The 20677-nt window shown below is 44.3% G+C and overlaps 44 non-coding genes across 44 annotated transcripts; 9 read left to right on the top strand and 35 right to left on the bottom strand.

Moving 5' to 3' along the window:
- Positions 1-80: 80 nt before the first annotated feature.
- trnap-cgg (transfer RNA proline (anticodon CGG)) lies at positions 81-152 on the bottom strand. The gene has a single exon. It is a non-coding gene; the product is annotated as a tRNA-Pro (tRNA).
- A 283-nt stretch (positions 153-435) lies between these two features.
- Positions 436-507, bottom strand: trnap-agg (transfer RNA proline (anticodon AGG)). Its single transcript has one exon. It is a non-coding gene; the product is annotated as a tRNA-Pro (tRNA).
- A 284-nt stretch (positions 508-791) lies between these two features.
- trnap-agg (transfer RNA proline (anticodon AGG)) lies at positions 792-863 on the bottom strand. Its single transcript has one exon. It is a non-coding gene; the product is annotated as a tRNA-Pro (tRNA).
- Positions 864-1022: 159 nt separating this feature from the next.
- Positions 1023-1095, top strand: trnar-ccg (transfer RNA arginine (anticodon CCG)). Its single transcript has one exon. It is a non-coding gene; the product is annotated as a tRNA-Arg (tRNA).
- A 785-nt stretch (positions 1096-1880) lies between these two features.
- Positions 1881-1952, bottom strand: trnap-cgg (transfer RNA proline (anticodon CGG)). The gene has a single exon. It is a non-coding gene; the product is annotated as a tRNA-Pro (tRNA).
- A 283-nt stretch (positions 1953-2235) lies between these two features.
- On the bottom strand, positions 2236-2307 carry trnap-agg (transfer RNA proline (anticodon AGG)). Its single transcript has one exon. It is a non-coding gene; the product is annotated as a tRNA-Pro (tRNA).
- Positions 2308-2592: 285 nt separating this feature from the next.
- On the bottom strand, positions 2593-2664 carry trnap-agg (transfer RNA proline (anticodon AGG)). The gene has a single exon. It is a non-coding gene; the product is annotated as a tRNA-Pro (tRNA).
- A 1017-nt stretch (positions 2665-3681) lies between these two features.
- trnap-cgg (transfer RNA proline (anticodon CGG)) lies at positions 3682-3753 on the bottom strand. The gene has a single exon. It is a non-coding gene; the product is annotated as a tRNA-Pro (tRNA).
- A 283-nt stretch (positions 3754-4036) lies between these two features.
- On the bottom strand, positions 4037-4108 carry trnap-agg (transfer RNA proline (anticodon AGG)). Its single transcript has one exon. It is a non-coding gene; the product is annotated as a tRNA-Pro (tRNA).
- Positions 4109-4393: 285 nt separating this feature from the next.
- trnap-agg (transfer RNA proline (anticodon AGG)) lies at positions 4394-4465 on the bottom strand. Its single transcript has one exon. It is a non-coding gene; the product is annotated as a tRNA-Pro (tRNA).
- Positions 4466-4624: 159 nt separating this feature from the next.
- trnar-ccg (transfer RNA arginine (anticodon CCG)) lies at positions 4625-4697 on the top strand. Its single transcript has one exon. It is a non-coding gene; the product is annotated as a tRNA-Arg (tRNA).
- A 785-nt stretch (positions 4698-5482) lies between these two features.
- trnap-cgg (transfer RNA proline (anticodon CGG)) lies at positions 5483-5554 on the bottom strand. Its single transcript has one exon. It is a non-coding gene; the product is annotated as a tRNA-Pro (tRNA).
- A 286-nt stretch (positions 5555-5840) lies between these two features.
- On the bottom strand, positions 5841-5912 carry trnap-agg (transfer RNA proline (anticodon AGG)). The gene has a single exon. It is a non-coding gene; the product is annotated as a tRNA-Pro (tRNA).
- Positions 5913-6197: 285 nt separating this feature from the next.
- trnap-agg (transfer RNA proline (anticodon AGG)) lies at positions 6198-6269 on the bottom strand. Its single transcript has one exon. It is a non-coding gene; the product is annotated as a tRNA-Pro (tRNA).
- A 159-nt stretch (positions 6270-6428) lies between these two features.
- On the top strand, positions 6429-6501 carry trnar-ccg (transfer RNA arginine (anticodon CCG)). Its single transcript has one exon. It is a non-coding gene; the product is annotated as a tRNA-Arg (tRNA).
- A 785-nt stretch (positions 6502-7286) lies between these two features.
- trnap-cgg (transfer RNA proline (anticodon CGG)) lies at positions 7287-7358 on the bottom strand. Its single transcript has one exon. It is a non-coding gene; the product is annotated as a tRNA-Pro (tRNA).
- Positions 7359-7641: 283 nt separating this feature from the next.
- Positions 7642-7713, bottom strand: trnap-agg (transfer RNA proline (anticodon AGG)). The gene has a single exon. It is a non-coding gene; the product is annotated as a tRNA-Pro (tRNA).
- A 285-nt stretch (positions 7714-7998) lies between these two features.
- On the bottom strand, positions 7999-8070 carry trnap-agg (transfer RNA proline (anticodon AGG)). Its single transcript has one exon. It is a non-coding gene; the product is annotated as a tRNA-Pro (tRNA).
- Positions 8071-9087: 1017 nt separating this feature from the next.
- On the bottom strand, positions 9088-9159 carry trnap-cgg (transfer RNA proline (anticodon CGG)). Its single transcript has one exon. It is a non-coding gene; the product is annotated as a tRNA-Pro (tRNA).
- A 283-nt stretch (positions 9160-9442) lies between these two features.
- Positions 9443-9514, bottom strand: trnap-agg (transfer RNA proline (anticodon AGG)). Its single transcript has one exon. It is a non-coding gene; the product is annotated as a tRNA-Pro (tRNA).
- Positions 9515-9799: 285 nt separating this feature from the next.
- trnap-agg (transfer RNA proline (anticodon AGG)) lies at positions 9800-9871 on the bottom strand. The gene has a single exon. It is a non-coding gene; the product is annotated as a tRNA-Pro (tRNA).
- Positions 9872-10030: 159 nt separating this feature from the next.
- trnar-ccg (transfer RNA arginine (anticodon CCG)) lies at positions 10031-10103 on the top strand. The gene has a single exon. It is a non-coding gene; the product is annotated as a tRNA-Arg (tRNA).
- Positions 10104-10889: 786 nt separating this feature from the next.
- trnap-cgg (transfer RNA proline (anticodon CGG)) lies at positions 10890-10961 on the bottom strand. The gene has a single exon. It is a non-coding gene; the product is annotated as a tRNA-Pro (tRNA).
- A 640-nt stretch (positions 10962-11601) lies between these two features.
- Positions 11602-11673, bottom strand: trnap-agg (transfer RNA proline (anticodon AGG)). The gene has a single exon. It is a non-coding gene; the product is annotated as a tRNA-Pro (tRNA).
- A 159-nt stretch (positions 11674-11832) lies between these two features.
- trnar-ccg (transfer RNA arginine (anticodon CCG)) lies at positions 11833-11905 on the top strand. The gene has a single exon. It is a non-coding gene; the product is annotated as a tRNA-Arg (tRNA).
- Positions 11906-12690: 785 nt separating this feature from the next.
- trnap-cgg (transfer RNA proline (anticodon CGG)) lies at positions 12691-12762 on the bottom strand. Its single transcript has one exon. It is a non-coding gene; the product is annotated as a tRNA-Pro (tRNA).
- Positions 12763-13045: 283 nt separating this feature from the next.
- trnap-agg (transfer RNA proline (anticodon AGG)) lies at positions 13046-13117 on the bottom strand. The gene has a single exon. It is a non-coding gene; the product is annotated as a tRNA-Pro (tRNA).
- A 284-nt stretch (positions 13118-13401) lies between these two features.
- On the bottom strand, positions 13402-13473 carry trnap-agg (transfer RNA proline (anticodon AGG)). Its single transcript has one exon. It is a non-coding gene; the product is annotated as a tRNA-Pro (tRNA).
- A 158-nt stretch (positions 13474-13631) lies between these two features.
- trnar-ccg (transfer RNA arginine (anticodon CCG)) lies at positions 13632-13704 on the top strand. Its single transcript has one exon. It is a non-coding gene; the product is annotated as a tRNA-Arg (tRNA).
- A 785-nt stretch (positions 13705-14489) lies between these two features.
- Positions 14490-14561, bottom strand: trnap-cgg (transfer RNA proline (anticodon CGG)). The gene has a single exon. It is a non-coding gene; the product is annotated as a tRNA-Pro (tRNA).
- A 286-nt stretch (positions 14562-14847) lies between these two features.
- trnap-agg (transfer RNA proline (anticodon AGG)) lies at positions 14848-14919 on the bottom strand. Its single transcript has one exon. It is a non-coding gene; the product is annotated as a tRNA-Pro (tRNA).
- A 285-nt stretch (positions 14920-15204) lies between these two features.
- On the bottom strand, positions 15205-15276 carry trnap-agg (transfer RNA proline (anticodon AGG)). The gene has a single exon. It is a non-coding gene; the product is annotated as a tRNA-Pro (tRNA).
- Positions 15277-15435: 159 nt separating this feature from the next.
- trnar-ccg (transfer RNA arginine (anticodon CCG)) lies at positions 15436-15508 on the top strand. Its single transcript has one exon. It is a non-coding gene; the product is annotated as a tRNA-Arg (tRNA).
- A 785-nt stretch (positions 15509-16293) lies between these two features.
- trnap-cgg (transfer RNA proline (anticodon CGG)) lies at positions 16294-16365 on the bottom strand. Its single transcript has one exon. It is a non-coding gene; the product is annotated as a tRNA-Pro (tRNA).
- Positions 16366-16648: 283 nt separating this feature from the next.
- Positions 16649-16720, bottom strand: trnap-agg (transfer RNA proline (anticodon AGG)). The gene has a single exon. It is a non-coding gene; the product is annotated as a tRNA-Pro (tRNA).
- A 285-nt stretch (positions 16721-17005) lies between these two features.
- trnap-agg (transfer RNA proline (anticodon AGG)) lies at positions 17006-17077 on the bottom strand. The gene has a single exon. It is a non-coding gene; the product is annotated as a tRNA-Pro (tRNA).
- Positions 17078-17236: 159 nt separating this feature from the next.
- trnar-ccg (transfer RNA arginine (anticodon CCG)) lies at positions 17237-17309 on the top strand. Its single transcript has one exon. It is a non-coding gene; the product is annotated as a tRNA-Arg (tRNA).
- Positions 17310-18095: 786 nt separating this feature from the next.
- trnap-cgg (transfer RNA proline (anticodon CGG)) lies at positions 18096-18167 on the bottom strand. The gene has a single exon. It is a non-coding gene; the product is annotated as a tRNA-Pro (tRNA).
- A 283-nt stretch (positions 18168-18450) lies between these two features.
- Positions 18451-18522, bottom strand: trnap-agg (transfer RNA proline (anticodon AGG)). Its single transcript has one exon. It is a non-coding gene; the product is annotated as a tRNA-Pro (tRNA).
- A 286-nt stretch (positions 18523-18808) lies between these two features.
- On the bottom strand, positions 18809-18880 carry trnas-aga (transfer RNA serine (anticodon AGA)). The gene has a single exon. It is a non-coding gene; the product is annotated as a tRNA-Ser (tRNA).
- Positions 18881-19039: 159 nt separating this feature from the next.
- trnar-ccg (transfer RNA arginine (anticodon CCG)) lies at positions 19040-19112 on the top strand. Its single transcript has one exon. It is a non-coding gene; the product is annotated as a tRNA-Arg (tRNA).
- A 785-nt stretch (positions 19113-19897) lies between these two features.
- trnap-cgg (transfer RNA proline (anticodon CGG)) lies at positions 19898-19969 on the bottom strand. Its single transcript has one exon. It is a non-coding gene; the product is annotated as a tRNA-Pro (tRNA).
- A 249-nt stretch (positions 19970-20218) lies between these two features.
- trnap-agg (transfer RNA proline (anticodon AGG)) lies at positions 20219-20290 on the bottom strand. The gene has a single exon. It is a non-coding gene; the product is annotated as a tRNA-Pro (tRNA).
- A 286-nt stretch (positions 20291-20576) lies between these two features.
- trnap-agg (transfer RNA proline (anticodon AGG)) lies at positions 20577-20648 on the bottom strand. The gene has a single exon. It is a non-coding gene; the product is annotated as a tRNA-Pro (tRNA).
- Between the last annotated feature and the right edge of the window lie 29 nt (positions 20649-20677).

Raw genomic sequence — 20677 nt, 5'->3', positions numbered from 1 at the left:
CAGTCGGGAATTGAATATAATTGAAATAGAAAGCGTTTGTTGTTAGGAAGCCGAGGAAGTTAGCTTGCTTTGAAACAGCTGGGCTCGTCCGGGATTTGAACCCGGGACCTCTCGCACCCGAAGCGAGAATCATACCCCTAGACCAACGAGCCAGACCAGAATCACCTATGGCTACGTGTGTACAAATCTACAGTCACTTAATGTGGCCCTCTAAAAGATTGGGCAGGCACTAGTTTTAATAGAAAACACTTGTCGTTAGGAAGCCGCATTTCCTGGAAGGCAGCGACTCTGAGTATGGCTTGCACAAGGAAGAAAAAAACACGGCCTTTGTCTGAATCTGGGATATGTTGTAGTACAGATGAACAACAGTAATTATTTCAAAACCACAGTAGTTTTTATCTAAGCTCAACGTAGCCAGCTTGCTTTGAAAAGGCTGGGCTCGTCCGGGATTTGAACCCGGGACCTCTCTCACCCTAAGCGAGAATCATACCCCTAGACCAACGAGCCTGACTGCGAACACCAACAGCTACGTGTGTACACATGTACAGTCACTGAATGTTGCCCTCTAAAAGATTGGGCAGGCACTAATTTTAATAGAAAACGCTTGCCGTTAGGAAGCCGCATTTCCTGGAAGGCAGCGACTCTGAGTATGGTCTGTACAAGGAAAAAAAAACACTTGACCTTTGACTGAATCTGGGCTATGTTGTAGTACAGATGAACAAAAGTAATTATTTCAAAAACTCAGCAGTTTTGAGGTGGGCTCAACGCAGCCAGCTTGCTATGAAACGACTGGGCTCGTCCGGGATTTGAACCCGGGACCTCTCGCACCCTAAGCGAGAATCATACCCCTAGACCAACGAGCCTCTCCGGTATGCCATGTTTTGTGTGGGTACCACAAATTTAGTGAAGCTCACCTGTATAACGGAACGTGTTCTGTTGTCGAGATACTTAAGTGTAGATATTTGAGCTTCAAAAACTACTTCAAGGGATACTACAGATTGACGGCCAATTTTGCCAAACAAGGCCCGGTGGCCTAATGGATAAGGCATCAGCCTCCGGAGCTGAGGATTGTGGGTTCAAGTCCCAACTGGGTCGTCTTTGATGGGCTACCTTTAAGATGACTTTGTGAGAATTTCAAGGAGGATTTTTCAATGACTATATCCATGATGACCGCACGATTGGAATTATCATAATGATAACCATATATCACTATGAAAGACGAATTTAAAAGAGAATTCCACAAAGTGTTTTTTTAACACAAGTCACAACAAAAGTAGCTGTCTACTCATCAAGACTGATTCTGCATCTTCAGCATCAATAAATTGTCTTCTGCCACTCATGCTTTGCCCATGAAGTCAACAGTGCCAATGAGAGCTTTGGCCATCTAATTGCAGAAAAACGCACGGCACACCAGTGAAGGGCTCTAAAAGTCAACAGCAGCATACAGACTATATCTTAGGCTTGACTTTGAACCATAAGGCATCAGCCTCCGTCCAAGGACGTGGTTGAATGAGCTAGCTCTAAGCAAAAGGTCAATGACTGTACAAAGAAACTCCAAGGACATGTATTTCTGTGCTCATGGTTTTAATTCAACTATGACTGATGTAAAATGGTTTGAATCCCAAAACCCCTGCAGAAAGTTCAATTTGGCCGAAATATCAGCCTCTGATGCTAGAGAACGTGACATCAAGCACCATGTTGTCTGCAGCAAAAGTTCTGATATCAAATGGTTGTTAAAGCAAAGCAACCATCGGAAACAGTGTCAGAAAACCTTGAACTCATTCTAAATGCTAGAGGGCTCAGTCGGGAATTGAATATAATTGAAATAGAAAGCGTTTGTTGTTAGGAAGCCGAGGAAGTTAGCTTGCTTTGAAACGGCTGGGCTCGTCCGGGATTTGAACCCAGGACCTCTCGCACCCGAAGCGAGAATCATACCCCTAGACCAACGAGCCAGACCAGAATCACCTATGGCTACGTGTGTACACATCTACAGTCACTTAATGTGGCCCTCTAAAAGATTGGGCAGGCACTAGTTTTAATAGAAAACACTTGTCGTTAGGAAGCCGCATTTCCTGGAAGGCAGCGACTCTGAGTATGGCCTGCACAAGGAAGAAAAAAACACGACCTTTGTCTGAATCTGGGATATGTTGTAGTACAGATGAACAACAGTAATTATTTCAAAACCACAGTAGTTTTTATCTAAGCTCAACGTAGCCAGCTTGCTTTGAAACGGCTGGGCTCGTCCGGGATTTGAACCCGGGACCTCTCGCACCCTAAGCGAGAATCATACCCCTAGACCAACGAGCCTGACTGCGAACACCAACAGCTACGTGTGTACACATGTACAGTCACTGAATGTTGCCCTCTAAAAGATTGGGCAGGCACTAATTTTAATAGAAAACGCTTGCCGTTAGGAAGCCGCATTTCCTGGAAGGCAGCGACTCTGAGTATGGTCTGTACAAGGAAAAAAAAAACACTTGACCTTTGACTGAATCTGGGCTATGTTGTAGTACAGATGAACAAAAGTAATTATTTCAAAAACTCAGCAGTTTTGAGGTGGGCTCAACGCAGCCAGCTTGCTATGAAACGACTGGGCTCGTCCGGGATTTGAACCCGGGACCTCTCGCACCCTAAGCGAGAATCATACCCCTAGACCAACGAGCCTCTCCGGTATGCCATGTTTTGTGTGGGTACCACAAATTTAGTGAAGCTCACCTGTATAACGGAACGTGTTCTGTTGTCGAGATACTTAAGTGTAGATATTTGAGCTTCAAAAACTACTTCAAGGGATACTACAGATTGACGGCCAACTTTGCCAAACAAGGCCCGGTGGCCTAATGGATAAGGCATCAGCCTCCGGAGCTGAGGATTGTGGGTTCAAGACCCAACTGTGTCGTCTTTGATGGGCTACCTTTAAGATGGCTTTGTGAGAATTTTAAGGAGGATTTTTCAATGACTATATCCATGATGACCGCACGATTGGAATTATCATAATGATAACCATATATCACTATGAAAGACGAATTTAAAAGAGAATTCCACAAAGTGTTTTTTTAACACAAGTCACAACAAAAGTAGCTGTCTACTCATCAAGACTGATTCTGCATCTTCAGCATCAATAAATTGTCTTCTGCCACTCATGCTTTGCCCATGAAGTCAACAGTGCCAATGAGAGCTTTGGCCATCTAATTGCAGAAAAACGCACGGCACACCAGTGAAGGGCTCTAAAAGTCAACAGCAGCATACAGACTATATCTTAGGCTTGACTTTGAACCATAAGGCATCAGCCTCCGTCCAAGTACGTGGTTGAATGAGCTAGCTCTAAGCAAAAGGTCAATGACTGTACAAAGAAACTCCAAGGACATGTATTTCTGTGCTCATGGTTTTAATTCAACTATGACTGATGTAAAATGGTTTGAATCCCAAAACCCCTGCAGAAAGTTCAATTTGGCCGAAATATCAGCCTCTGATGCTAGAGAACGTGACATCAAGCACCATGTTGTCTGCAGCAAAAGTTCTGATATCAAATGGTTGTTAAAGCAAAGCAACCATCGGAAACAGTGTCAGAAAACCTTGAACTCATTCTAAATGCTAGAGGGCTCAGTCGGGAATTGAATATAATTGAAATAGAAAGCGTTTGTTGTTAGGAAGCCGAGGAAGTTAGCTTGCTTTGAAACGGCTGGGCTCGTCCGGGATTTGAACCCGGGACCTCTCGCACCCGAAGCGAGAATCATACCCCTAGACCAACGAGCCAGACCAGAATCACCTATGGCTACGTGTGTACACATCTACAGTCACTTAATATGGCCCTCTAAAAGATTGGGCAGGCACTAGTTTTAATAGAAAACACTTGTCGTTAGGAAGCCGCATTTCCTGGAAGGCAGCGACTCTGAGTATGGCCTGCACAAGGAAGAAAAAAACACGACCTTTGTCTGAATCTGGGATATGTTGTAGTACAGATGAACAACAGTAATTATTTCAAAACCACAGTAGTTTTTATCTAAGCTCAACGTAGCCAGCTTGCTTTGAAACGGCTGGGCTCGTCCGGGATTTGAACCCGGGACCTCTCGCACCCTAAGCGAGAATCATACCCCTAGACCAACGAGCCTGACTGCAAACACCAACAGCTACGTGTGTACACATGTACAGTCACTGAATGTTGCCCTCTAAAAGATTGGGCAGGCACTAATTTTAATAGAAAACGCTTGCCGTTAGGAAGCCGCATTTCCTGGAAGGCAGCGACTCTGAGTATGGTCTGTACAAGGAAAAAAAAAACACTTGACCTTTGACTGAATCTGGGCTATGTTGTAGTACAGATGAACAAAAGTAATTATTTCAAAAACTCAGCAGTTTTGAGGTGGGCTCAACGCAGCCAGCTTGCTATGAAACGACTGGGCTCGTCCGGGATTTGAACCCGGGACCTCTCGCACCCTAAGCGAGAATCATACCCCTAGACCAACGAGCCTCTCCGGTATGCCATGTTTTGTGTGGGTACCACAAATTTAGTGAAGCTCACCTGTATAACGGAACGTGTTCTGTTGTCGAGATACTTAAGTGTAGATATTTGAGCTTCAAAAACTACTTCAAGGGATACTACAGATTGACGGCCAATTTTGCCAAACAAGGCCCGGTGGCCTAATGGATAAGGCATCAGCCTCCGGAGCTGAGGATTGTGGGTTCAAGTCCCAACTGGGTCGTCTTTGATGGGCTACCTTTAAGATGACTTTGTGAGAATTTCAAGGAGGATTTTTCAATGACTATATCCATGATGACCGCACGATTGGAATTATCATAATGATAACCATATATCACTATGAAAGACGAATTTAAAAGAGAATTCCACAAAGTGTTTTTTTAACACAAGTCACAACAAAAGTAGCTGTCTACTCATCAAGACTGATTCTGCATCTTCAGCATCAATAAATTGTCTTCTGCCACTCATGCTTTGCCCATGAAGTCAACAGTGCCAATGAGAGCTTTGGCCATCTAATTGCAGAAAAACGCACGGCACACCAGTGAAGGGCTCTAAAAGTCAACAGCAGCATACAGACTATATCTTAGGCTTGACTTTGAACCATAAGGCATCAGCCTCCGTCCAAGGACGTGGTTGAATGAGCTAGCTCTAAGCAAAAGGTCAATGACTGTACAAAGAAACTCCAAGGACATGTATTTCTGTGCCCATGGTTTTAATTCAACTATGACTGATGTAAAATGGTTTGAATCCCAAAACCCCTGCAGAAAGTTCAATTTGGCCGAAATATCAGCCTCTGATGCTAGAGAACGTGACATCAAGCACCATGTTGTCTGCAGCAAAAGTTCTGATATCAAATGGTTGTTAAAGCAAAGCAACCATCGGAAACAGTGTCAGAAAACCTTGAACTCATTCTAAATGCTAGAGGGCTCAGTCGGGAATTGAATATAATTGAAATAGAAAGCGTTTGTTGTTAGGAAGCCGAGGAAGTTAGCTTGCTTTGAAACGGCTGGGCTCGTCCGGGATTTGAACCCGGGACCTCTCGCACCCGAAGCAAGAATCATACCCCTAGACCAACGAGCCAGACCAGAATCACCTATGGCTACGTGTGTACACATCTACAGTCACTTAATGTGGCCCTCTAAAAGATTGGGCAGGCACTAGTTTTAATAGAAAACACTTGTCGTTAGGAAGCCGCATTTCCTGGAAGGCAGCGACTCTGAGTATGGCCTGCACAAGGAAGAAAAAAAAAACACGACCTTTGTCTGAATCTGGGATATGTTGTAGTACAGATGAACAACAGTAATTATTTCAAAACCACAGTAGTTTTTATCTAAGCTCAACGTAGCCAGCTTGCTTTGAAACGGCTGGGCTCGTCCGGGATTTGAACCCGGGACCTCTCGCACCCTAAGCGAGAATCATACCCCTAGACCAACGAGCCTGACTGCGAACACCAGCAGCTACGTGTGTACACATGTAAAGTCACTGAATGTTGCCCTCTAAAAGATTGGGCAGGCACTAATTTTAATAGAAAACGCTTGCCGTTAGGAAGCCGCATTTCCTGGAAGGCAGCGACTCTGAGTATGGTCTGTACAAGGAAAAAAAAAACACTTGACCTTTGACTGAATCTGGGCTATGTTGTAGTACAGATGAACAAAAGTAATTATTTCAAAAACTCAGCAGTTTTGAGGTGGGCTCAACGCAGCCAGCTTGCTATGAAACGACTGGGCTCGTCCGGGATTTGAACCCGGGACCTCTCGCACCCTAAGCGAGAATCATACCCCTAGACCAACGAGCCTCTCCGGTATGCCATGTTTTGTGTGGGTACCACAAATTTAGTGAAGCTCACCTGTATAACGGAACGTGTTCTGTTGTCGAGATACTTAAGTGTAGATATTTGAGCTTCAAAAACTACTTCAAGGGATACTACAGATTGACGGCCAACTTTGCCAAACAAGGCCCGGTGGCCTAATGGATAAGGCATCAGCCTCCGGAGCTGAGGATTGTGGGTTCAAGTCCCAACTGGGTCGTCTTTGATGGGCTACCTTTAAGATGGCTTTGTGAGAATTTCAAGGAGGATTTTTCAATGACTATATCCATGATGACCGCACGATTGGAATTATCATAATGATAACCATATATCACTATGAAAGACGAATTTAAAAGAGAATTCCACAAAGTGTTTTTTTAACACAAGTCACAACAAAAGTAGCTGTCTACTCATCAAGACTGATTCTGCATCTTCAGCATCAATAAATTGTCTTCTGCCACTCATGCTTTGCCCATGAAGTCAACAGTGCCAATGAGAGCTTTGGCCATCTAATTGCAGAAAAACGCACGGCACACCAGTGAAGGGCTCTAAAAGTCAACAGCAGCATACAGACTATATCTTAGGCTTGACTTTGAACCATAAGGCATCAGCCTCCGTCCAAGGACGTGGTTGAATGAGCTAGCTCTAAGCAAAAGGTCAATGACTGTACAAAGAAACTCCAAGGACATGTATTTCTGTGCTCATGGTTTTAATTCAACTATGACTGATGTAAAATGGTTTGAATCCCAAAACCCCTGCAGAAAGTTCAATTTGGCCGAAATATCAGCCTCTGATGCTAGAGAACGTGACATCAAGCACCATGTTGTCTGCAGCAAAAGTTCTGATATCAAATGGTTGTTAAAGCAAAGCAACCATCGGAAACAGTGTCAGAAAACCTTGAACTCATTCTAAATGCTAGAGGGCTCAGTCGGGAATTGAATATAATTGAAATAGAAAGCGTTTGTTGTTAGGAAGCCGAGGAAGTTAGCTTGCTTTGAAACGGCTGGGCTCGTCCGGGATTTGAACCCGGGACCTCTCGCACCCGAAGCGAGAATCATACCCCTAGACCAACGAGCCAGACCAGAATCACCTATGGCTACGTGTGTACACATCTACAGTCACTTAATGTGGCCCTCTAAAAGATTGGGCAGGCACTAGTTTTAATAGAAAACACTTGTCGTTAGGAAGCCGCATTTCCTGGAAGGCAGCGACTCTGAGTATGGCCTGCACAAGGAAGAAAAAAACACGACCTTTGTCTGAATCTGGGATATGTTGTAGTACAGATGAACAACAGTAATTATTTCAAAACCACAGTAGTTTTTATCTAAGCTCAACGTAGCCAGCTTGCTTTGAAACGGCTGGGCTCGTCCGGGATTTGAACCCGGGACCTCTCGCACCCTAAGCGAGAATCATACCCCTAGACCAACGAGCCTGACTGCGAACACCAACAGCTACGTGTGTACACATGTACAGTCACTGAATGTTGCCCTCTAAAAGATTGGGCAGGCACTAATTTTAATAGAAAACGCTTGCCGTTAGGAAGCCGCATTTCCTGGAAGGCAGCGACTCTGAGTATGGTCTGTACAAGGAAAAAAAAAACACTTGACCTTTGACTGAATCTGGGCTATGTTGTAGTACAGATGAACAAAAGTAATTATTTCAAAAACTCAGCAGTTTTGAGGTGGGCTCAACGCAGCCAGCTTGCTATGAAACGACTGGGCTCGTCCGGGATTTGAACCCGGGACCTCTCGCACCCTAAGCGAGAATCATACCCCTAGACCAACGAGCCTCTCCGGTATGCCATGTTTTGTGTGGGTACCACAAATTTAGTGAAGCTCACCTGTATAACGGAACGTGTTCTGTTGTCGAGATACTTAAGTGTAGATATTTGAGCTTCAAAAACTACTTCAAGGGATACTACAGATTGACGGCCAACTTTGCCAAACAAGGCCCGGTGGCCTAATGGATAAGGCATCAGCCTCCGGAGCTGAGGATTGTGGGTTCAAGACCCAACTGTGTCGTCTTTGATGGGCTACCTTTAAGATGGCTTTGTGAGAATTTTAAGGAGGATTTTTCAATGACTATATCCATGATGACCGCACGATTGGAATTATCATAATGATAACCATATATCACTATGAAAGACGAATTTAAAAGAGAATTCCACAAAGTGTTTTTTTAACACAAGTCACAACAAAAGTAGCTGTCTACTCATCAAGACTGATTCTGCATCTTCAGCATCAATAAATTGTCTTCTGCCACTCATGCTTTGCCCATGAAGTCAACAGTGCCAATGAGAGCTTTGGCCATCTAATTGCAGAAAAACGCACGGCACACCAGTGAAGGGCTCTAAAAGTCAACAGCAGCATACAGACTATATCTTAGGCTTGACTTTGAACCATAAGGCATCAGCCTCCGTCCAAGTACGTGGTTGAATGAGCTAGCTCTAAGCAAAAGGTCAATGACTGTACAAAGAAACTCCAAGGACATGTATTTCTGTGCTCATGGTTTTAATTCAACTATGACTGATGTAAAATGGTTTGAATCCCAAAACCCCTGCAGAAAGTTCAATTTGGCCGAAATATCAGCCTCTGATGCTAGAGAACGTGACATCAAGCACCATGTTGTCTGCAGCAAAAGTTCTGATATCAAATGGTTGTTAAAGCAAAGCAACCATCGGAAACAGTGTCAGAAAACCTTGAACTCATTCTAAATGCTAGAGGGCTCAGTCGGGAATTGAATATAATTGAAATAGAAAGCGTTTGTTGTTAGGAAGCCGAGGAAGTTAGCTTGCTTTGAAACGGCTGGGCTCGTCCGGGATTTGAACCCGGGACCTCTCGCACCCGAAGCGAGAATCATACCCCTAGACCAACGAGCCAGACCAGAACCACCTATGGCTACGTGTGTACACATCTACAGTCACTTAATATGGCCCTCTAAAAGATTGGGCAGGCACTAGTTTTAATAGAAAACACTTGTCGTTAGGAAGCCGCATTTCCTGGAAGGCAGCGACTCTGAGTATGGCCTGCACAAGGAAGAAAAAAACACGACCTTTGTCTGAATCTGGGATATGTTGTAGTACAGATGAACAACAGTAATTATTTCAAAACCACAGTAGTTTTTATCTAAGCTCAACGTAGCCAGCTTGCTTTGAAACGGCTGGGCTCGTCCGGGATTTGAACCCGGGACCTCTCGCATCCTAAGCGAGAATCATACCCCTAGACCAACGAGCCTGACTGCAAACACCAACAGCTACGTGTGTACACATGTACAGTCACTGAATGTTGCCCTCTAAAAGATTGGGCAGGCACTAATTTTAATAGAAAACGCTTGCCGTTAGGAAGCCGCATTTCCTGGAAGGCAGCGACTCTGAGTATGGTCTGTACAAGGAAAAAAAAAACACTTGACCTTTGACTGAATCTGGGCTATGTTGTAGTACAGATGAACAAAAGTAATTATTTCAAAAACTCAGCAGTTTTGAGGTGGGCTCAACGCAGCCAGCTTGCTATGAAACGACTGGGCTCGTCCGGGATTTGAACCCGGGACCTCTCGCACCCTAAGCGAGAATCATACCCCTAGAGCAACGAGCCTCTCCGGTATGCCATGTTTTGTGTGGGTACCACAAATTTAGTGAAGCTCACCTGTATAACGGAACGTGTTCTGTTGTCGAGATACTTAAGTGTAGATATTTGAGCTTCAAAAACTACTTCAAGGGATACTACAGATTGACGGCCAATTTTGCCAAACAAGGCCCGGTGGCCTAATGGATAAGGCATCAGCCTCCGGAGCTGAGGATTGTGGGTTCAAGTCCCAACTGGGTCGTCTTTGATGGGCTACCTTTAAGATGGCTTTGTGAGAATTTCAAGGAGGATTTTTCAATGACTATATCCATGATGACCGCACGATTGGAATTATCATAATGATAACCATATATCACTATGAAAGACGAATTTAAAAGAGAATTCCACAAAGTGTTTTTTTAACACAAGTCACAACAAAAGTAGCTGTCTACTCATCAAGACTGATTCTGCATCTTCAGCATCAATAAATTGTCTTCTGCCACTCATGCTTTGCCCATGAAGTCAACAGTGCCAATGAGAGCTTTGGCCATCTAATTGCAGAAAAACGCACGGCACACCAGTGAAGGGCTCTAAAAGTCAACAGCAGCATACAGACTATATCTTAGGCTTGACTTTGAACCATAAGGCATCAGCCTCCGTCCAAGGACGTGGTTGAATGAGCTAGCTCTAAGCAAAAGGTCAATGACTGTACAAAGAAACTCCAAGGACATGTATTTCTGTGCTCATCGTTTTAATTCAACTATGACTGATGTAAAATGGTTTGAATCCCAAAACCCCTGCAGAAAGTTCAATTTGGCCAAAGTATCAGCCTCTGATGCTAGAGAACGTGACATCAAGCACCATGTTGTCTGCAGCAAAACTTCTGATATCAAATGGTTGTTAAAGCAAAGCAACCATCGGAAACAGTGTCAGAAAACCCTTGAACTCATTCTAAATGCTAGAGGGCTCAGTCGGGAATTGAATATAATTGAAATAGAAAGCGTTTGTTGTTAGGAAGCAGAGGAAGTTAGCTTGCTTTGAAACGGCTGGGCTCGTCCGGGATTTGAACCCGGGATCTCTCGCACCCGAAGCGAGAATCATACCCCTAGACCAACAAGCCAGACAAGAATCACCTATGGCTACGTGTGTACACATGTACAGTCACTTAATGTGGCCCTCTAAAAGATTGGGCAGGCACTAGTTTTAATAGAAAACACTTGTCGTTAGGAAGCCGCATTTCCTGGAAGGCAGCGACTCTGAGTATGGCCTGCACAAGGAAAAAAAAAACGCGACCTTTGACTGAATCTGGGATATGTTGTAGTACAGATGAACAACAGTATTTATTTCAAAAACACAGTAGTTTTTATCTAAGCTCAATGTAGCCAGCTTGCTTTGAAACAGCTGGGCTCGTCCGGGATTTGAACCCGGGACCTCTTGCACCCTAAGCGAGAATCATACCCCTACACCAACGAGCCTGACTGCGAACACCAACAGCTACGTGTGTACACATGTACAGTCACTGAATGTTGCCCTCTAAAAGATTGGGCAGGCACTAATTTTAATAGAAAACGCTTGCCGTTAGGAAGCCGCATTTCCTGGAAGGCAGCGACTCTGAGTATGGTCTGTACAAGGAAAAAAAAAACACTTGACCTTTGACTGAATCTGGGCTATGTTGTAGTACAGATGAACAAAAGTAATTATTTCAAAAACTCAGCAGTTTTGAGGTGGGCTCAACGCAGCCAGCTTGCTATGAAACGACTGGGCTCGTCCGGGATTTGAACCCGGGACCTCTCGCACCCTAAGCGAGAATCATACCCCTAGACCAACGAGCCTCTCCGGTATGCCATGTTTTGTGTGGGTACCACAAATTTAGTGAAGCTCACCTGTATAACGGAACGTGTTCTGTTGTCGAGATACTTAAGTGTAGATATTTGAGCTTCAAAAACTACTTCAAGGGATACTACAGATTGACGGCCAACTTTGCCAAACAAGGCCCGGTGGCCTAATGGATAAGGCATCAGCCTCCGGAGCTGAGGATTGTGGGTTCAAGTCCCAACTGGGTCGTCTTTGATGGGCTACCTTTAAGATGGCTTTGTGAGAATTTCAAGGAGGATTTTTCAATGACTATATCCATGATGACCGCACGATTGGAATTATCATAATGATAACCATATATCACTATGAAAGACGAATTTAAAAGAGAATTCCACAAAGTGTTTTTTTAACACAAGTCACAACAAAAGTAGCTGTCTACTCATCAAGACTGATTCTGCATCTTCAGCATCAATAAATTGTCTTCTGCCACTCATGCTTTGCCCATGAAGTCAACAGTGCCAATGAGAGCTTTGGCCATCTAATTGCAGAAAAACGCACGGCACACCAGTGAAGAGCTCTAAAAGTCAACAGCAGCATACAGACTATATCTTAGGCTTGACTTTGAACCATAAGGCATCAGCCTCCGTCCAAGGATGTGGTTGAATGAGCTAGCTCTAAGCAAAAGGTCAATGACTGTACAAAGAAACTCCAAGGACATGTATTTCTGTGCTCATGGTTTTAATTCAACTATGACTGATGTAAAATGGTTTGAATCCCAAAACCCCTGCAGAAAGTTCAATTTGGCCGAAATATCAGCCTCTGATGCTAGAGAACGTGACATCAAGCACCATGTTGTCTGCAGCAAAAGTTCTGATATCAAATGGTTGTTAAAGCAAAGCAACCATCGGAAACAGTGTCAGAAAACCTTGAACTCATTCTAAATGCTAGAGGGCTCAGTCGGGAATTGAATATAATTGAAATAGAAAGCGTTTGTTGTTAGGAAGCCGAGGAAGTTAGCTTGCTTTGAAACGGCTGGGCTCGTCCGGGATTTGAACCCGGGACCTCTCGCACCCGAAGCGAGAATCATACCCCTTGACCAACGAGCCAGACCAGAATCACCTATGGCTACGTGTGTACACATCTACAGTCACTTAATGTGGCCCTCTAAAAGATTGGGCAGGCACTAGTTTTAATAGAAAACACTTGTCGTTAGGAAGCCGCATTTCCTGGAAGGCAGCGACTCTGAGTATGGCCTGCACAAGGAAGAAAAAAACACGACCTTTGTCTGAATCTGTGATATGTTGTAGTACAGATGAACAACAGTAATTATTTCAAAACCACAGTAGTTTTTATCTAAGCTCAACGTAGCCAGCTTGCTTTGAAACGGCTGGGCTCGTCCGGGATTTGAACCCGGGACCTCTCGCACCCTAAGCGAGAATCATACCCCTAGACCAACGAGCCTGACTGCAAACACCAACAGCTACGTGTGTACACATGTACAGTCACTGAATGTTGCCCTCTAAAAGATTGGGCAGGCACTAATTTTAATAGAAAACGCTTGCCGTTAGGAAGCCGCATTTCCTGGAAGGCAGCGACTCTGAGTATGGTCTGTACAAGGAAAAAAAAACACTTGACCTTTGACTGAATCTGGGCTATGTTGTAGTACAGATGAACAAAAGTAATTATTTCAAAAACTCAGCAGTTTTGAGGTGGGCTCAACGCAGCCAGCTTGCTATGAAACGACTGGGCTCGTCCGGGATTTGAACCCGGGACCTCTCGCACCCTAAGCGAGAATCATACCCCTAGACCAACGAGCCTCTCCGGTATGCCATGTTTTGTGTGGGTACCACAAATTAGTGAAGCTCACCTGTATAACGGAACGTGTTCTGTTGTCGAGATACTTAAGTGTAGATATTTGAGCTTCAAAAACTACTTCAAGGGATACTACAGATTGACGGCCAATTTTGCCAAACAAGGCCCGGTGGCCTAATGGATAAGGCATCAGCCTCCGGAGCTGAGGATTGTGGGTTCAAGTCCCAACTGGGTCGTCTTTGATGGGCTACCTTTAAGATGGCTTTGTGAGAATTTCAAGGAGGATTTTTCAATGACTATATCCATGATGACCGCACGATTGGAATTATCATAATGATAACCATATATCACTATGAAAGACGAATTTAAAAGAGAATTCCACAAAGTGTTTTTTTAACACAAGTCACAACAAAAGTAGCTGTCTACTCATCAAGACTGATTCTGCATCTTCAGCATCAATAAATTGTCTTCTGCCACTCATGCTTTGCCCATGAAGTCAACAGTGCCAATGAGAGCTTTGGCCATCTAATTGCAGAAAAACGCACGGCACACCAGTGAAGGGCTCTAAAAGTCAACAGCAGCATACAGACTATATCTTAGGCTTGACTTTGAACCATAAGGCATCAGCCTCCGTCCAAGGACGTGGTTGAATGAGCTAGCTCTAAGCAAAAGGTCAATGACTGTACAAAGAAACTCCAAGGACATGTATTTCTGTGCTCATGGTTTTAATTCAACTATGACTGATGTAAAATGGTTTGAATCCCAAAACCCCTGCAGAAAGTTCAATTTGGCCGAAATATCAGCCTCTGATGCTAGAGAACGTGACATCAAGCACCATGTTGTCTGCAGCAAAAGTTCTGATATCAAATGGTTGTTAAAGCAAAGCAACCATCGGAAACAGTGTCAGAAAACCTTGAACTCATTCTAAATGCTAGAGGGCTCAGTCGGGAATTGAATATAATTGAAATAGAAAGCGTTTGTTGTTAGGAAGCCGAGGAAGTTAGCTTGCTTTGAAACGGCTGGGCTCGTCCGGGATTTGAACCCGGGACCTCTCGCACCCGAAGCGAGAATCATACCCCTAGACCAACGAGCCAGACCAGAATCACCTATGGCTACGTGTGTACACATCTACAGTCACTTAATGTGGCCCTCTAAAAGATTGGGCAGGCACTAGTTTTAATAGAAAACACTTGTCGTTAGGAAGCCGCATTTCCTGGAAGGCAGCGACTCTGAGTATGGCCTGCACAAGGAAGAAAAAAAAAACACGACCTTTGTCTGAATCTGGGATATGTTGTAATACAGATGAACAACAGTAATTATTTCAAAACCACAGTAGTTTTTATCTAAGCTCAACGTAGCCAGCTTGCTTTGAAACGGCTGGGCTCGTCCGGGATTTGAACCCGGGACCTCTCGCACCCTAAGCGAGAATCATACCCCTAGACCAACGAGCCTGACTGCGAACACCAGCAGCTACGTGTGTACACATGTACAGTCACTGAATGTTGCCCTCTAAAAGATTGGGCAGGCACTAATTTTAATAGAAAACGCTTGCCGTTAGGAAGCCGCATTTCCTGGAAGGCAGCGACTCTGAGTATGGTCTGTACAAGGAAAAAAAAAACACTTGACCTTTGACTGAATCTGGGCTATGTTGTAGTACAGATGAACAAAAGTAATTATTTCAAAAACTCAGCAGTTTTGAGGTGGGCTCAACGCAGCCAGCTTGCTATGAAACGACTGGGCTCGTCCGGGATTTGAACCCGGGACCTCTCGCACCCTAAGCGAGAATCATACCCCTAGACCAACGAGCCTCTCCGGTATGCCATGTTTTGTGTGGGTACCACAAATTTAGTGAAGCTCACCTGTATAACGGAACGTGTTCTGTTGTCGAGATACTTAAGTGTAGATATTTGAGCTTCAAAAACTACTTCAAGGGATACTACAGATTGACGGCCAACTTTGCCAAACAAGGCCCGGTGGCCTAATGGATAAGGCATCAGCCTCCGGAGCTGAGGATTGTGGGTTCAAGTCCCAACTGGGTCGTCTTTGATGGGCTACCTTTAAGATGGCTTTGTGAGAATTTCAAGGAGGATTTTTCAATGACTATATCCATGATGACCGCACGATTGGAATTATCATAATGATAACCATATATCACTATGAAAGACGAATTTAAAAGAGAATTCCACAAAGTGTTTTTTTAACACAAGTCACAACAAAAGTAGCTGTCTACTCATCAAGACTGATTCTGCATCTTCAGCATCAATAAATTGTCTTCTGCCACTCATGCTTTGCCCATGAAGTCAACAGTGCCAATGAGAGCTTTGGCCATCTAATTGCAGAAAAACGCACGGCACACCAGTGAAGGGCTCTAAAAGTCAACAGCAGCATACAGACTATATCTTAGGCTTGACTTTGAACCATAAGGCATCAGCCTCCGTCCAAGGACGTGGTTGAATGAGCTAGCTCTAAGCAAAAGGTCAATGACTGTACAAAGAAACTCCAAGGACATGTATTTCTGTGCTCATGGTTTTAATTCAACTATGACTGATGTAAAATGGTTTGAATCCCAAAACCCCTGCAGAAAGTTCAATTTGGCCGAAATATCAGCCTCTGATGCTAGAGAACGTGACATCAAGCACCATGTTGTCTGCAGCAAAAGTTCTGATATCAAATGGTTGTTAAAGCAAAGCAACCATCGGAAACAGTGTCAGAAAACCTTGAACTCATTCTAAATGCTAGAGGGCTCAGTCGGGAATTGAATATAATTGAAATAGAAAGCGTTTGTTGTTAGGAAGCCGAGGAAGTTAGCTTGCTTTGAAACGGCTGGGCTCGTCCGGGATTTGAACCCGGGACCTCTCGCACCCGAAGCGAGAATCATACCCCTAGACCAACGAGCCAGACCAGAATCACCTATGGCTACGTGTGTACACATCTACAGTCACTTAATGTGGCCCTCTAAAAGATTGGGCAGGCACTAGTTTTAATAGAAAACACTTGTCGTTAGGAAGCCGCATTTCCTGGAAGGCAGCGACTCTGAGTATGGCCTGCACAAGGAAGAAAAAAACACGACCTTTGTCTGAATCTGGGATATGTTGTAGTACAGATGAACAACAGTAATTATTTCAAAACCACAGTAGTTTTTATCTAAGCTCAACGTAGCCAGCTTGCTTTGAAACGGCTGGGCTCGTCCGGGATTTGAACCCGGGACCTCTCGCACCCTAAGCGAGAATCATACCCCTAGACCAACGAGCCTGACTGCGAACACCAACAGCTACGTGTGTACACATGTACAGTCACTGAATGTTGCCCTCTAAAAGATTGGGCAGGCACTAATTTTAATAGAAAACGCTTGCCGTTAGGAAGCCGCATTTCCTGGAAGGCAGCGACTCTGAGTATGGTCTGTACAAGGAAAAAAAAAACACTTGACCTTTGACTGAATCTGGGCTATGTTGTAGTACAGATGAACAAAAGTAATTATTTCAAAAACTCAGCAGTTTTGAGGTGGGCTCAACGCAGCCAGCTTGCTATGAAACGACTGGGCTCGTCCGGGATTTGAACCCGGGACCTCTCGCACCCTAAGCGAGAATCATACCCCTAGACCAACGAGCCTCTCCGGTATGCCATGTTTTGTGTGGGTACCACAAATTTAGTGAAGCTCACCTGTATAACGGAACGTGTTCTGTTGTCGAGAGACTTAAGTGTAGATATTTGAGCTTCAAAAACTACTTCAAGGGATACTACAGATTGACGGCCAACTTTGCCAAACAAGGCCCGATGGCCTAATGGATAAGGCATCAGCCTCCGGAGCTGAGGATTGTGGGTTCAAGTCCCACCTGGGTCATCTTTGATGGGCTACCTTTAAGATGGCTTTGTGAGAATTTCAAGGAGGATTTTTCAATGACTATATCCATGATGACCGCACGATTGGAATTATCATAATGATAACCATATATCACTATGAAAGACGAATTTAAAAGAGAATTCCACAAAGTGTTTTTTTAACACAAGTCACAACAAAAGTAGCTGTCTACTCATCAAGACTGATTCTGCATCTTCAGCATCAATAAATTGTCTTCTGCCACTCATGCTTTGCCCATGAAGTCAACAGTGCCAATGAGAGCTTTGGCCATCTAATTGCAGAAAAACGCACAGCACACCAGTGAAGGGCTCTAAAAGTCAACAGCAGCATACAGACTATATCTTAGGCTTGACTTTGAACCATAAGGCATCAGCCTCCGTCCAAGGACGTGGTTGAATGAGCTAGCTCTAAGCAAAAGGTCAATGACTGTACAAAGAAACTCCAAGGACATGTATTTCTGTGCTCATGGTTTTAATTCAACTATGACTGATGTAAAATGGTTTGAATCCCAAAACCCCTGCAGAAAGTTCAATTTGGCCGAAATATCAGCCTCTGATGCTAGAGAACGTGACATCAAGCACCATGTTGTCTGCAGCAAAAGTTCTGATATCAAATGGTTGTTAAAGCAAAGCAACCATCGGAAACAGTGTCAGAAAACCCTTGAACTCATTCTAAATGCTAGAGGGCTCAGTCGGGAATTGAATATAGTTTAAATAGAAAGCGTTTGTTGTTAGGAAGCCGAGGAAGTTAGCTTGCGTTGAAACGGCTGGGCTCGTCCGGGATTTGAACCCGGGACCTCTCGCACCCGAAGCGAGAATCATACCCCTAGACCAACGAGCCAGACCAGAATCACCTATGGCTACGTGTGTACACATCTACAGTCACTTAATGTGGCCCTCTAAAAGATTGGGCAGGCACTAGTTTTAATAGAAAACACTTGTCGTTAGGAAGCCGCATTTCCTGGAAGGCAGCGACTCTGAGTATGGCCTGCACAAGGAAGAAAAAAACACGACCTTTGACTGAATCTGGGATATGTTGTAGTACAGATGAACAACAGTAATTATTTCAAAACCACAGCAGTTTTTATCTAAGCTCAACGTAGCCAGCTTGCTTTGAATCGGCTGGGCTCGTCCGGGATTTGAACCCGGGACCTCTCGCACCCTAAGCGAGAATCATACCCCTAGACCAACGAGCCTGACTGCGAACACCAACAGCTACGTGTGTACACATGTACAGTCACTGAATGTTGCCCTCTAAAAGATTGGGCAGGCACTAATTTTAATAGAAAACGCTTGCCGTTAGGAAGCCGCATTTCCTGGAAGGCAGCGACTCTGAGTATGGTCTGTACAAGGAAAAAAAAAAACACTTGACCTTTGACTGAATCTGGGCTATGTTGTAGTACAGATGAACAAAAGTAATTATTTCAAAACCTCAGCAGTTTTGAGGTGGGCTCAACGCAGCCAGCTTGCAATGAAACGACTGGGCTCATCCGGGATTTGAACCCGGGACCTCTCGCACTCTAAGCGAGAATCATACCCCTAGACCAACGAGCCTCTCCGGTACACCATGTTTTGTGTGGGTACCACAAATTTAGTGAAGCTCACCTGTATAACGGAACGTGTTCTGTTGTCGAGATACTTAAGTGTAGATATTTAAGCTTCAAAAACTACTTCAAGGGATACTACAGATTGACGGCCAACTTTGCCAAACAAGGCCCGGTGGCCTAATGGATAAGGCGTCAGCCTCCGGAGCTGAGGATTGTTGGTTCAAATCCCACCTGGGTCGTCTTTGATGGGCTACCTTTAAGATGGCTTTGTGAGAATTTCAAGGAGGATTTTTCAATGACTATATCCATGATGACCGCACGATTGGAATTATCATAATGATAACCATATATCACTATGAAAGACGAATTTAAAAGAGAATTCCACAAAGTGTTTTTTTAACACAAGTCACAACAAAAGTAGCTGTCTACTCATCAAGACTGATTCTGCATCTTCAGCATCAATAAATTGTCTTCTGCCACTCATGCTTTGCCCATGAAGTCAACAGTGCCAATGAGAGCTTTGGCCATCTAATTGCAGAAAAACGCACGGCACACCAGTGAAGGGCTCTAAAAGTCAACAGCAGCATACAGACTATATCTTAGGCTTGACTTTGAACCATAAGGCATCAGCCTCCGTCCAAGGACGTGGTTGAATGAGCTAGCTCTAAGCAAAAGGTCAATGACTGTACAAAGAAACTCCAAGGACATGTATTTCTGTGCTCATGGTTTTAATTCAACTATGACTGATGTAAAATGGTTTGAATCCCAAAACCCCTGCAGAAAGTTCAATTTGGCCGAAATATCAGCCTCTGATGCTAGAGAACGTGACATCAAGCACCATGTTGTCTGCAGCAAAAGTTCTGATATCAAATGGTTGTTAAAGCAAAGCAACCATCGGAAACAGTGTCAGAAAACCTTGAACTCATTCTAAATGCTAGAGGGCTCAGTCGGGAATTGAATATAATTGAAATAGAAAGCGTTTGTTGTTAGGAAGCCGAGGAAGTTAGCTTGCTTTGAAACGGCTGGGCTCGTCCGGGATTTGAACCTGGGACCTCTCGCACCCGAAGCGAGAATCATACCCCTAGACCAACGAGCCAGACCAGAATCACATATGGCTACGTGTGTACACATCTACAGTCACTTAATGTGGCCCTCTAAAAGATTGGGCAGGCACTAGTTTTTTTTTCCTTTTTTTTCCCTTGTACTGGCCTGTACAAGGAAAAAAAAAACACGATCTTTGACTGAATCTTGGATATGTTGTAGTACAGATGAACAACAGTAATTATTTCAAAACCACAGTAGTTTTTATCTAAGCTCAACGTAGCCAGCTTGCTTTGAAACGGCTGGGCTCGTCCGGGATTTTAACCCGGGACCTCTCGCACCCTAAGCGAGAATCATACCCCTAGACCAACGAGCCTGACTGCAAACACCAACAGCTACGTGTGTACACATGTACAGTCACTGAATGTTGCCCTCTAAAAGATTGGGCAGGCACTAATTTTAATAGAAAACGCTTGCCGTTAGGAAGCCGCATTTCCTGGAAGGCAGCGACTCTGAGTATGGTCTGTACAAGGAAAAAAAAAAACACTTGACCTTTGACTGAATCTGGGCTATGTTGTAGTACAGATGACCAAAAGTAATTATTTCAAAACCTCAGCAGTTTTGAGGTGGGCTCAACGCAGCCAGCTTGCAATATAACGACTGGGCTCATCCGGGATTTGAACCCAGGACCTCTCGCACCCTAAGCGAGAATCATACCCCTAGACCAACGAGCCTCTCCGGTATGCCATGTTTTGTGTGGGTA

Source organism: Pseudorasbora parva, chromosome 4 (genome assembly GCF_024679245.1).
Source record: "Pseudorasbora parva isolate DD20220531a chromosome 4, ASM2467924v1, whole genome shotgun sequence".
Taxonomy (NCBI): domain Eukaryota; kingdom Metazoa; phylum Chordata; class Actinopteri; order Cypriniformes; family Gobionidae; genus Pseudorasbora; species Pseudorasbora parva.
Note: the sequence above shows the minus strand (reverse complement) of the source record. Positions and strands in the feature narration are given on the sequence as shown.